Source organism: Nannospalax galili, unplaced genomic scaffold (assembly GCF_000622305.1).
Source record: "Nannospalax galili isolate Female #2095 unplaced genomic scaffold, S.galili_v1.0 scaffold1238, whole genome shotgun sequence".
NCBI lineage: Eukaryota > Metazoa > Chordata > Mammalia > Rodentia > Spalacidae > Nannospalax > Nannospalax galili.
In genome coordinates, this window is record NW_008341824.1 from 18,730 (window position 1) to 29,905 (window position 11,176).

Consider the following 11,176-nt stretch of genomic DNA (forward strand, 5'->3'; position numbering starts at 1 on the left):
TAATTTCACAGCTAAACCTGTTAATAACACTTATCCTCTTATGATAGCAAATCTATGCATTAAAAGATTATAAATTATAAAACATATTAGATACTATATTATCTAAGACTGAACCTGACAGTATACATTTCCTATTTGGGGATTAGACTGAGGGCCAGGCCAGATTAGTGGCTAGCCTTAGGTCACATGATGCTTAGAGGAAGAACAGGGTTAGGTTTCTAGATTTATGTGTCTGGACTTGCCTCCCAGTTTCAGTAACAGACTTAGCATCATCTGTGTGACTGTCAAAGACCTGCCTTTGCTCTCCTCTAGCCATGCTTTTGCTCACATAGCCTTTTTCTATTTCTCTGCTTGCTAGAGTCTTGCCTGCCACTATAGACTCACCCTGATTGTTGCCTTTTCTATTTCAGTTACAATTACTTATACACTTTTTTCTTTTTCTTTTTTTTTTATTTTTTGTCTCAAAAAGTGACATTTATTCAAAGAGGAAAAAAAAAAAAAGACAACATGTCCATCCATCCCTTGGCTCCCTTCCCTCCCCTCTCCAGCTGTTCCTCAGTCCACCCCAGGATTGAACCCTGGCTAGGACCAGGCAGCAAGACAGCCCCTCAAATGAGGTCAGCAATGTTGAGGGGCATCTCTTTAATAGAGGTGTTGTAGAAAGTCTCAGTGTCTCAAAGATCCTCCGGTCTTCTGTGACCGTGTTAATAGCCACTCCCTTACGGCCAAAATGACCACCACGGCCAATTCTGTGGATGTAGTTTTCCCTGTTGGTGGGAAGGTTATAATTGGTAACTAAAGAAACCTGCTGCACATCAATGCCTCTGGCCTGTGTCAAGAAAGATGACAGCTTGTCAGTGAGGACACAATCTAACCAGGTTGACTAAACATGCATGTAGGCAGCCAAAGTGAGGCAAAGGAAATATGCATCTCTTGCTCCCCAAAGACCTTAGGCATGCCAAGTTTTCTTCCAAGTTGCTACGTTCCTGAGAAGGGCATTAGTTGGCCCCTTGGAGAGGGAATCACCTTGGATACTTACACACTCTAGAGTTTCCATAGTTGTTTTTGCACATGGGGCAATACGGAATAGTAACCAAGTTTCAGTCTTAGGACACACAGGCTTAGGTCCATGTTCCTCACCCCATTTAGTAGCAATGTGACTGATGAGTTAGGTTAACTTCTCTGTTTCCAAATCTATAACTAAGCATAACAACAACAGTTCTTTTTAAGGTTAATCTGGGGATTCAGATGTTCTCAGGTACATAATAAATACTCAGGTGTCACAGGCTGTGTTGGTGGTGGTGGCTGGATAAATCATGCAGCCTGATTATTGGCTTTCTCTAGTTCTTTTGTGCCTGACTACTGCTTTGCTGAACTGAGGACCCTCAAACACTTGTTAGAATGTTTTTGTAAATAACATTTGCTCACAATTTTTATTCCTTGTCATATGTTGTACTTTGCCATCTGGAGGTTTGTTCTTTTGTGGATGTTTCTTTGAAAAAGTTGTTCCTGAGGTCTGCTTTGAGAAAGAACAGAATGTTTTCTCTCTTTGCTTTACAGCTACAACCAGCTTTGAGCTTCAGTGTTTGTAGAGCTCTAAGTCTGTGCTAATTAAGGAAATGGATTAGAAAAGACAGTTTAATGAAAACTCACAGGCTGCAGGCAGTCTGCACATATTCCTGTGCTTGATACCATAGTATAGCTCATCTGTTTATGTAAAAGGAGCTGTCTGCAGTTTTCTTCACTCTCTTCCTGATTAATAACCCATAGAGGTTGTGTACCCATGGTATAAGACAGATAATTTTGCTGTTTGAATTTTATCCATCCTGTAAATGAGAAACCAGGAAAATACAGTGTCTTTATTATACAGGGAACAAAGGTCATAAAATTAACTTTTTTAAAAGAACCCATGATTACCTAGCTTTTAAAGACCTATTCCTGATTATTTTATTTCTAAAAGCTTATGGAATAAACCCCTCATTTTCTCTGATTTACAAGGAAACTAAAATGTGGAAAATTTTATCAGTAAGGGGTGACTTCTGGTTTATGGGACTGTTTAAGTTTAAACATTTTAGTGTCTCATGATACACTTGGATAAAAGGAAGTTCTTTTGAATGTCTTTATTAAAATTTATAATTTAGGGTCTGGAGAGGTGGCTCAGGGGTTAAGAGTACTTGCTGCTCTTCCAGAGGACCTGGGTTCCATTCCCAGCATCCAGATGGTGCCTCTGTCACCCTCTTCCAGCCTTTGAGGACTCCATACACATGCCAGTAAACATACTGGCAACCAAAACATTTGTACAAATTAAAAAATAAAAGAATTTAAAAATTGTAATTTAGATCTTTATTTCCAAAAGATTTTCTAGAAAAGATTTTTTGAAATTATGTGTATATTTATGGGTATGTGCATGTGAGTGCAGGTACCCTCAGACGTCAGAAGAGGTGTTGGATCCCCTGGAACTAGAGTTATAGGAGGTTGTGAGCCTCCTAATGTGGATGATGGGAACCGAACTTAGGTCCTCTGCAAGAGCAGTATACGTTTTTTAACTGCTGAGTCATCTCTGTGGCCCAAGGCTCACTTTTAAGTGAAAAAAAAAAAGTTGATTTTTATGCACTAGGAGGAAAAAAGATATGAGCTTTAATGTCACAGGCAGTAGCAATGAAATTTCAGGTAGTACCTTTTCATATTTTTTCCTTTAAATTTTTTGTCTTTTCGAGACAAGGTCTCCCTGTACCCCAGCTGGCCTGGAAGTTACTATGTAGCAGCTGGCCTGGAACTCACTCTGTCTCCCAAGTGCTGGAACTAAAGATGTGTGCCACCAGGCCCAGCTCAAGGATCAATAAAATATTTTCAAAGAAATAAAGAAGCCGGGCCTGGTGGTGCATACCTTTAGTCCTAGCACTCTGGAGGCAAAGGCAGGTGGATCTCTGTGAGTTTCAGGCCAGCCTAATCTACATAGTGAGTTCCAGGCCAGCTGGAGCTACAAGGAGACCCTATCTCAAAAAGGACCAAAAAAAAATTTTTTTTAATTGATTCTTTGAGAATTTCATGCAATATATTTTAATCATATTCAGGCCCCTTCCCTATCTCCGACATCCCCCACTACTTCCTACTTCTCTACTATTATTTCCCTTTTTTAAAAAGCCTATTGAAAAAAAAAAGAATTAAAAAAAAGCCTATTGAATCTAATTTGTGATCGCCAAATGCTCTTGGGTTTGGGTCCATCCCTTGGAGTCTGGTCAACCTACCATCACACCCTTAAAGAAAACTGATTGTCTAGGTTTTTGAGTGTGTTTGACTTATATTAAAAATGATTTTAAAGCCATTTGTTTTTGGAGTTGAAAAAAAGGTAGAAAAATACTTGAACGTGAAAAAAATCGTCCTTTCTTCATCCTCCCCAGGGAAATTCCCTAAATAATGGGAAGTAAAAAGAAACAGAAATGAAAATTCTGTGTTTGAAGAAATTAGAAGATGTCTGAAACTCCAAGCCAGAAAATAAGTATGAAGCTTACATAAGCTGACAAAGAATCTTTAGTACTTAGGGTCTATAGGGTGCCATTTAAAACTGACAGACAGCAAGTGAGGTGGCTCCTGTTGCCAAGCCTGGTTATCTGAGTTTGATCCTTGGGATACATATGGTGGAAGGAGAGAACCAACTCCTGCAGTCATGTGCACCCTGGCATGCAAACCACCCCGGATGGATGGATGGATGGATGGATGGATGTAATAAAACTGACAGATAAGGGCTGGAGAGATGGCTCAGCAGTTAAGAGTACTGACTGCTCTTACAGAGGACCCAGGTTTAATTCCTGGCATCCACATGGTGACTAACAACCTTCCATAACTCCAGTTCCAGGGGATCTGATGCCCTCTTCTGATCTCCTTGGACATTGCATGACATGGGTGCACCTACATATATGCAGGCAATACACTCAAACATATAAAAAAAAAAACCTGACAGATAAACTCTTGGAGGTATATTTAAGAGTATAAAGCTAAATAGTAAAACAATAATATAACTCTCTTATTTAGGATAGAAGAAGAATGGAGAACAAAACATTCTATCACTTTCACAAGGAATTAAATATCTAAAGGAAAAGGTTTATAGCTATTAATAAAAGTAATCATTAGACAGGGCTGGAGAGATGGCTTAGCGGATAAGAACACTGACTGTTCTTGCAGAAGACCTGGGTTCGAATCCCAGCACCCACATGGCAGCTAACAACTGTCCATAACTCCAGTTCCAGGGGATCCAACAGTCTCTTCTGTCCTCCACCGGCATTGTACGACACGAGTGCACTTACCTACATGCAGGTAATACATACATAAACATAAAATAAAAATAGTAAATAAAGTATTTTTAAAAAGTAATCATTAGACAAAAAAGTAAATATCAAGTTGCATCTATCTGTTTGTCTGCACACACACACACACACACACACACACACACACACACACACCACAGAAGCAATAAGGCTCTACAAAGGATATAACAAAAGTAATTGGTAGGGTTGGTAAAATGGTTCAATGAGTAAAGACACTTGCTGTCAAGGCTGATGGAACTGAGTTTGATCCCTAAGATCCACGTGGTGGAAGGAGACAAATCACTCCTGAAAGTCTTCTGACCTCCATACATGTGCCCCCCACAAATAAATAAATGCTCCAAATATGTTTTAAAGTAATTGGTAGAACTAAGGCTAGTATCTATTATAGCCACAAATATAAATGGGAGTTGGGGGAGTTCATAGATGATACCTATCAATGTAGTAGTTAGCTTTTCATTGATGTGATCTAAATACCTGTCATAGATGACGTAAGGGAGGAAAGATTTATTTTAGCTTACAACTTTAGAGGTTTCAGTTCCTGGTTTCTTCATGTGCTTGGAAAGGACATGGTAGCAAGATCATGTAGTGGAAGACAGCGGTTCACCAGACAAGAAGCCTAAGACAGGAAGCAGCCACAGAGAAATAGAATTCCAAGACCCCAGTGGCCTACTTCCTGTAGCTCAGTCCCATCTCCTAAATTTCCCAAATTTCTCAAAATAGGGCCACCCTCTGGGGACCAAGCATTCAAATCATGAGTCTGTGGAGGATAATACATATTTAAACCATAGCAACCAAGCAGTCAGATCATATGCTCCACTAATACAGTTCCTTAGTAGAAAGGACAACTCAAAATGTATTATTTCAGAAGCATGAGGTCTGCGAGAACACCATCTCTCTTCTAAGTAGTCCCTTTAAACCAATCTTCTTTTTCATTCAGCTAACTACAAGCACGTACTTAGTGTTTGGCTTAAGGTCATGAGCTAGTTTTGTCTGGAAGAAGTTAAAAACCCCAAAGTAATAAGTGAAAGAAAAAAAAAGAAAAGGCTGAATTATTTATTTTGAATAGTTATGTTGGAAGTTTTGATAAATTTCTTTTCTCAAAACTATCACTGGGTGGGGCTGGAGAGATGGCTCAGGGGTTAAGAACACTGACTGTTCCTGCAGAAGACCCAGGTTTGAATCTCAGCACCCACATGGCAGCTAGCAACTGTCCATAACTCTAGTTCCAAGGGATCTGACAGCCTCTTCGGTCCTCCGCGGGCATTGCATGACACAGGTGCACTTATCTACATGCAGGCAATAGACAAATACACATAAAATAAAAATAACAAATAAATAAAATATTTTACAAAACTATCACTGGGGAATAAGAAAACATTAATTTTTTAAAGCCCTTGGACTATATTACATTTATTTGTTTGTGTGTATGTTCATACATATGTACACATGTGCCACAGCACACATGTGGAAGTCGGAGGACAACTTGTAGGAGTCCATTCTCTCCTTCCACCATGTGCATCTTGGGGATTAAACTCAGTCAGGCTTGGTGACAAGTGCCTGTACTCACGGAGCCATCTCGATGGATCATAGATCTTAGAATATAAATAGGCCATCAGTTCTTGAAGTATCAAATAATGTTTGGTCTGGTAATTGTATGTATTTAACAACATTCTTTGTTTTACCCTCAGAACCACGGCCTATGTAATTTTGGTTTTATGGAAATCATACACACACACACACACACACACACACACACACACACACACACCCTAGGGATTCTGGCTTAAACAACATCTACCAATAGCTAAAGCCACCTTCCTAAGTTATTAACTCGATTGTCTAAAGTTGAAAACTGAAAACAGTAAAACACAGGGAAGGATCCAATTTGAACTGATAAAACTAGATTTTAAAATGCATTTTACAGCAGACCACCCTAGCCAACATGACAGAAAACGGGAAGACCTGTTGCCTTCTTGCCTTTCTGGTGTTGCACCTTGTGGCTGACCCTGACAGCCATTCAAGTTCCTCTGCTTATGTGGGTGGTACTTTAAACAGCACCCAGATACTGCATTTCTTTCCTCTTCTGTGTTCTTGGTTCTTCATATTCCATTCAAAGATTCCAGCTATCAACATACATGGAAGCAATGAGTGGAGCTGCTTTCTTAGCCCTCCTCCCTAAAAATGGGGAAGTAAACAGGAATCACTTCAGTAGTGGCTATGTCAGAGACATTAAAGAACAAAGTACTCAAAGGAAAAGTCACTTTACTTCCTACCAGATATACCAGTGCCCAGAGCAGAGCTATGAGTACACACTTGGCTGTGGGCACAGGCTGGATCTAGGCAGACCCAGGGACATTCTGAAAGAGTTCTGCCCAAGATATTAGCCTACCAGACTGAGGGGACCCAGCACTAAAGGAGATGGGATCTACACTTTGGTAGGAAATGAGGAGTTTGGGAAATGCCAGCTAAAAGAGAGACATTGCCAATCTGAATGGAGTTGTAGTGAGAAGGACACAGTAGGAGACTCTCCAGAAAAACCACAAAAATGAACCCCGTAAGAGAAAGTTTTTAAACATCCATCAGGCTCCAAGAATGCAAGTCTACTTGTACTGGTCAAGAATTTCTCTGGCTCTTTCCTGTCCTTTCTGCCCCAGAAACAGCAGCCAGTAGAGGAAGAAGTGAGGGTGTTGGAAAGCCACCTCGACAAGGAAAAGTCCTCGACAAGGACCCCTGCAACTAACCCTGCCTGTGGAGAGAGGGGTCTTTTGCCAATGACAGCTGAAGTGCTGCTAAGATTTTGGACTGATTGTTCTCTTGTTAAAATCAACTCTTTGAAAGTTTAGCATCTAACAACTAATGTATAACTCAAGAGCACAAATTAGTAAATTTTCAAGAATGCATCCATCACTGAGGTCAAGAAACAGAACATTCTAGGACCCCCCATCCCCACAAAATACATTTTAGGGATTAAGTAGCTTTCCTGATTTGAACCTAATTTAAATGCACTGATAACTTTTAATTATTGAGTTGGGCTGTATTTATAAATTAATGCATATACTGAGGATCTCCCTTCAAGTTCATTTCTACTTAAACTTCAGAGTGTGGCTTGATTTGGAAATTGGGCCTTTGCAAATAGTTAAGAACAAGTCATTACTGGATTAAGTCATACATGGGATAACTGGTATCCTTATAAGAGAGTGTGATGACAGTGACAGAGGCTGCAGTGATACAGCCACAGGTCAAGGAAAACTGAAGCTATGAGAGATGCACAAAATAGTCTTTTTCTCAGAACCTTCTGGAGGAACCATCCCTGCCTGTACTTTGATTTTAGATGTTAGGTCTTCTGAACTGTGAGAGAATAACTTTCTCTTATTTTTTAAATTTTATTTATTTTTTTATTTTATGTGTATGAGTGTATTGCCTGCATGTATGTGAGCGTACCCGTGTCGTGCAATGCCGCGGAGGTCAGAAGAGGGTTTTGGATTCCCCTGGAACTGGAGTTAAGGATGGTTCATAGCCGCCATGTGGGTGCTGGGAATTGAACCCGGGTCCTCTGCAAGAGCAGTCAGTGAGCCATCTCTCCAGCCCCAACTTTCTCTTATTTTAAACCACCCAAATAATTTGTTATAGCACTCCTCAGAAACAATACAGCACAACTCTTGGGCTCTTTATTAGAAAGAGTGGGCAAACGTGATATGTTGGTTTACATCTGTAATCTCAGCACTTGGGAGGCAGAAGCAGAAGGATTTTAATTTTTAGCTCAACCTGGGCTCAATAGCCAGACCCTCAGTAAAACAAGGACTGTGGATGTAGCTCAGTGATATGACTCTTGCCTAGCATGTGAAAGGCCCTGGGTTCCATACCCAGCACACAAAAAAGTTATGAAACATTTCCATATTTTAAGAGTAGAGGAAACAGTCTCATTGAACAGGTTTAAACTGGGAAAATCACAAATGATTTTTTTGTTACTCTTTAAGGACTTTATTTAATCCAGTTACGGAGGCAAACTGTTGGCAACCAGAATATTAGGTCCTGAATTTTCACTTTTCACTCTCTCGAAGGGCAATAGGTGTAGAGCATTCTCCAGAGTTGTTTCATGCATTGCCATTTTCTACCTACTTTTTTTTTTCTCAGTTAGTTAAATTATCCCAAGCACATTCACTTCTGAAGTGAGGAAGTTCTCTGTCTGCCCTTACACCCACTGACATTCTAATGCTGCCAAGTGATTGCTGTGCCTTGGAGCACACAGAGCAAGTCAAAGTTAAAAGGTTATAGAAACAAACACACAGATCCAAACTTCTCTTTGGTTAGCAGTCTTTTTTTTCAGATCACCTCTGATAAGGTAAATAAGTTAGCCTATGTGCTTGCCCCACAGTGTCCTTCCCACTGAAGTATAGTGAATCTGTGTACTTCCCCATTTCCTCCAGCCACCTGTTTATAGGAAACTATTTAGCAAAAATTAGCATGTAGTAAGTAAAATCAGCTACCTTCAGAGGTAGTCTGTCCTAATTTCACTTTCTGAGGATAATTATTACTTCATGTTTTAGATTTATTACTCATCACTGTCATATCTGTTCAATCCCCTCCCCATTTCTAATAACTTAAGTGGGAACATTTTTTGTACTGTTAAATCAGCATCATGGAATTGAAATTATACTTTATGTAGAGATAGATTTTAAAAATATATATAAATTGTGTGTGTGTGTGCGTGAGAGAGAGAGAGGGAGAGAGAGAGAGAGAGAGAGAGAGAGAGAGAGAGGAGAGAATATGGGCAATGACATGTATGTGGAGGTCAGAGAACACTTTGGTTCTTGCCTTCTACCTTGTTGAGGGAGGGTCTCTCTTGCTTCTGCTGAACTGTGTATTCCAGGATAGCTGGCCTGTGAGCTTCCTGGCGATTCTCCTGTCTCCACCTCCTATCTCACCATGGGAATGCTGGGATTACAGATGTGCACCTTCCTTTCTGGCTTTTTACATGTGTTCCAGGGATCAAACTCATCATCAGGCTTGCACAGCTACCACTTTTACTTGATGATCCATCTCCCAGCCCCTGTGTTTTAAAGATATTTTAAGTATGCATAGATATACATTCAGACTTTATTATTAAAACCCCTAAATATTTTTGCTTTTCATTGTTACTAGTCTTAAACATTTTCATACAAAATAATGTCATAATATCCTAATATTTTGATATGAAATTTGTGCCTTGTATTGAACTGGGGGACTTACTTTTTCTATTGTCTTGTGCTTTCTTTTCAGTTAGTCATGTATACTCAAAATCAGTGCTGTCTTTTTTTTTTTTTTTTTTGGTCTTTTTGACACAGGGTCTCCCTGTAGCCCCAGCTGTCCTGGAACTCACTATGTAGACCAGACTGGCCTTGAACTCACAGAGATCCACCTGCCTCTGCCTCCCTAGTACTGGGATTAAAGGTGTGCACCACCACGCCCAGCCAATCAGTGCTGTCTTTTACTTATTATATATTACAGTTTAAATGGAAACCAGTCTTTAAAAAGGAAATGAAGGGTCTGGAGAGATGGCTCAGCAGTTAAGAACACTGACTGCTCTTGCAGAAGACCTGGGTTCAAATCCCAACATCCATATGGCAGCTAACAACCGTCTGTAACTCCAGTTCCAGGGGATCTGACAGCCTCTTCTGACCTCCACGGGCATTGCACGACATGGGTACATTTACCTACATGCAGGCAATACACACATACCAGAAAATAATAATAAAAAAAGGAAATCAAGTATTTTCTGATATCTGCATAAAACACTTAATAGCAATTGATATAGGGAGATAAAATGACTAGAGTAGCAATAAGGTAAAAATCAGACTGGATATGGTGGCACACATCTTTAATTCCAGCACTCAGGAGGCAAGAAGCAGAAGCAGGTGGCTCTCTGTGAGTTCAACAATCATCTCTTTTAGAGTTTTGAGAATGAGGTACAAAATCTACTCAGAAGAATTTCACAGTGAAATTAGAAAAAGAACGGAATGGTTTATAACATAAGCCTATCTGGGATTTCTTATCTTTAAAAAAATTCCTGTATAGCTGGGTATTGTGGCTCACACCTTTAATCCCAGTGCTCAGGAGGCAGAGGCAGGGGAGCTCTGTGAGTTTGAGGCCATCTTGGTCTACATAGTAAATTCCAGGCAGGTGGGGCTACAGGGAGACCCTGCCTCAACCCCCCCCCCAAAAAAAAATCCTGTATGTGTATGATGTACATGTGTGAGTGCAGGCACTTGCATGGTACCATGTGTGTACGGTGGCCAAAGGACAACTGGGAGTTGGTTCTTTCCTTCCACTGTGGGATCCTGGGATCAAACAAGTTATCAGGTTTGCACAGCAAGCACTTTTGCCCATTGAGCCATTTTACTGGCCCTATTTATCTTTTTTTTTTTCTTAGAAATTTAATTTAGAGGGCAGGCAAGATGGGTCACCATGTAAAAGCACTTGCTGCCAAGCCTGATGATATTGTAGAAGGGGAGAACTGACTCCAAGTTGTTCTCTGACCTCCACACATGTGCTATGGCATGCATATATACACATATGTGCATATACACAATAAATAAAAACGTAATAAAAATAAATTTACTTCAGAAACATTTATTTTCAAGCGTGAGGAAATGTTAGGGACTTCATTTATTCAGTAATGGATTCACTCTGTCAGTAGCCATGAGGCAGAGACACAACTCCAACCTGGTGCCTGTAGCAACTCAAGGCATTCTTTTCAGAGACATCTACCTAGGTGAGCTAGGATTCTTGATGCCACGAAAGAATTTCAGCATGAGCCAATATGAACCAGAGTTGGGGTTTATTCAGAAGAGATGTTAACGTAGATTTAAGTA

General features: G+C 40.1%; 1 non-coding gene across 1 annotated transcript; it reads right to left on the reverse strand.

The window, feature by feature from the left end:
- Positions 1-891: 891 nt before the first annotated feature.
- LOC115071091 lies at positions 892-1,033 on the reverse strand. The gene has a single exon (XR_003850207.1). It is a non-coding gene; the product is annotated as a small nucleolar RNA SNORA67 (small nucleolar RNA).
- Positions 1,034-11,176: the final 10,143 nt, after the last annotated feature.